Genomic DNA, 2,844 nt, shown 5'->3' on the forward strand with positions numbered 1-2,844 from the left:
TGTCCTGTGTCAGGCCTGTGCTCTCTTACTCTGTGGCTGCTCCTGCCCCTTCCAAGGGCAAGTGGGGCTGGAGCAGGGAGGTTTGCTGGGGGAGGGAGGGGTGGGTGCAGGGGGGTCTGTCCAGGATCCTCAGCACTCTCTCCTGATTGTGCTGGGAAACCTGGGCTCAACCAGGACCAGAGGGGCTGTGAGGGGCTAATGGGGAGCAGCCCCCTCCATGGGGCTGGCCAGGTGCTCCCTGCCCATGCAGTATCACCTTTGGGAGGGGTGTTTGCCACGCTGGCTCCTTGAGAGAAGAGCTGCAGCCAGGGCCAGGCTCTGATACTCCTCCTGGCTGCATCCCATCCCAGTGCTGCCTTTGCCCTGACCCTGGGAGCTTCCCAGGCTCCCCAGTGCTGCAGCGGGGGGGGGGAAGGGAAAGCTGGGAGAAGCGCTTGGAAAAAGTGACGTTCTGTGCCTGCAGCTCCCTTGGCTGCTCCTGCAGCTGGAGCAGAGGGAAGGCAGAGTGCCCAGGGGGTGCTGAGGGAGCCTTGGCACAGCCCCCCCGTCCCTCCTGCCAGGGACAGGCACTGGCCCTGGGCTCTGAGGAGCTGGGGGGGGGAACAGGGGGTCTTCCACCCTGCGGGGGGACCCTCCTGGTCCAGGCTGGAGGGTCAGCTGGGGCTGTGTCTGCTCCGTGTGGTGCCAGGCTCTGGGTTGGGGAGCAGGACGGTGCAGCTGGGTCTGTTTGGGGGGGAGCAGCAGGCACCCTGTGTGCCCCGGCCGTGCTGTGTGGTGTAGATGTGCTCGTGCAGCGTGGGTTGCTCCAGTCTAGACAAGCCCTGACCAAAAATACCTCCCCTGAGCAGAGGGAACTCCCTCTCCCTGCTGGTCTTCTGTTTTCCTGGGAGAGCTTTCCTCCCTCAAACCCATCCCTGGTCCCAGCAGGGTCCTTCCCCACTGTCCCAGTACTCTGAGCAGGGTGTTTACATCCAGTGGTGTAACACAGAGCTGGGGGGAAGCACCAGCTCGGTGGAGGGGGGGTGGGGGTGTCTCTGCTGTGGGGTTTGCAAGCCAAGGGCTGGAGAGCAGAGCACCTGGAGTCCCGCACAGTGAGGCACAGCCTGGATTTGGGAGCTTGTCAGCTCCCCCAGCCTGGCTGTGGTGCCCAGCAGCTGCCCCAGTCCTGGTGTTGCCTCGACAGCTCCTCTGTGCAGCCAGGAACGTGCCCGCTCCCTTCCCTTGAGATCCGATTTCGCCCCTTGGATGCCTCTCTGGAAAAACCAGCTGGGCCACAATGCTGCAGTGTGTGGCTCCAAGGGCAGGGCAGCCTGGGGTGGGGTGTGGAGCTCGGCTGCTCTTTCCTCAGGAGGACGAGGCTGTTGGCCTGTGGGAAAGGGGCTGAGGCCGGACAAACTTCATAGCATGTCAGGCCACGAGCATCCCGTGGTTGGAGGGAACTCCACAAGCTCTGTGCCAGTTCCTTGGCCTTACAGATGCCAGCAGGATGCTGGTGAAGGCGAAGCAGGTCCAGTTTCTGCTGCAAAGTCTGCAATCCCTCCTGCCCAAGCTCACCCTGGGCTGGGCTGGACACCACAGTGAGCTGCCTGGAGTCCCTGGTCCAGCACCTGAGGGTCTGGGTCAGGCTCACTGTGCTGCTGGCAGAGTGGAGCTGGTCCTGCTCATGGAAGGTGAGAGTCTACTGAGGTAAAGCCCCCTCCCCTGCAGCTCCTGTGCCTTGATTTCCCCATTTGAGGCTGTGCCCAGCCCCGTGCGTCCTGCTTGGTGGATCCCAGGCTGCTCCTCTCACCTTTGGGACGAGCTGTGGCCCTGGGCTTTGTGCTGGCTTGTGCCTGGGGGTGTCCAAGCCCCTTTGCAGGGCTGACTCAGGCGTTGGGGCTCCAGCCCGGGCTGTGCCGCGGCACATCCAGCCTGGGCAGGCTGCAGCCGAGCAGCGCTGGCCCGCGGGGCCCGGCTGGGACTTGCTCTCCCGGAGCCGTCCTGTTCCCCAGCAGCTCCGCGCCCCGAGCGCCCCGCCAAGCTCCCTCCTTTCCAAAATCAGCCGCTTCTGGCAGCGCTCGGCCGGGCTCTGGCTCCCAGCCCCGCTCCGGAGGGGGCCCTGGGCTGCCTCCCCCAACCTGTGCCTCCTGGCTGCCTCCTGCCTCGCCACGCAGCATCCTCCCTCCTCTCTCTGCCTGGCACCTGGGGCTCCTCCTGCCCCCGAGGGGCTTCGCTGGCTCCGGGCCGCATCCCCGGGTTTCTTCCTGCTCCTGGCTCCTTTCCCTGGCCGGCTGGGGCAGGGGCTGAGCTTCCCGGTGCCCACGGAGCGCTTCCAGCAGCGGGCAGAGGCCTTTGCCAGGAAGGATGTTACTCATCCCAGAAACATCCCTTTCCCTGGCCGGCAGCCACGGGAGGGGGGAGGCGGGGGGGGTGCGAGGCGGCCCCGGCTCGGGGGGGCGCTGGGAAGCCGGGGGGTCCCGCCGGCCCCGGGGGGATGCTGCAGCCCCCCGCCCCAGCGCAGGAACGGGGGACACGACGCGTGTTTAAGCCACGGAGGGGGGTGGGGGCCGGGCCAGGCTCCCCCTTCCCTCCTCCCCGGGGGCCGTGGGTTCCCGGGGCAGCGTCGAGCGAAGGGCTGGTACCGGACCGGGCTCCCCGAGCGGCCCCGGGGGGCACCGACCGACCCCCGCCCGGCCCGCCGTGCCCACCGGTCCCTCCCCACGCCCCCGGGTCGGGGCTGCGGGCCCGGGGCCTGCGGAGGCGGCGGGAAGCGGCCCCGGCCGGCGGCAGAGGGCAGCAAGAGCCCGGCGGAGCCGCGGGAGCCGCCCCGGCTCTGCCGCAGCCGCGGCCGGAGCCCCCGCAGCC

This window comes from Gallinula chloropus (genome assembly GCF_964237585.1).
Source record: "Gallinula chloropus genome assembly, chromosome: 28".
Lineage (NCBI taxonomy): Eukaryota > Metazoa > Chordata > Aves > Gruiformes > Rallidae > Gallinula > Gallinula chloropus.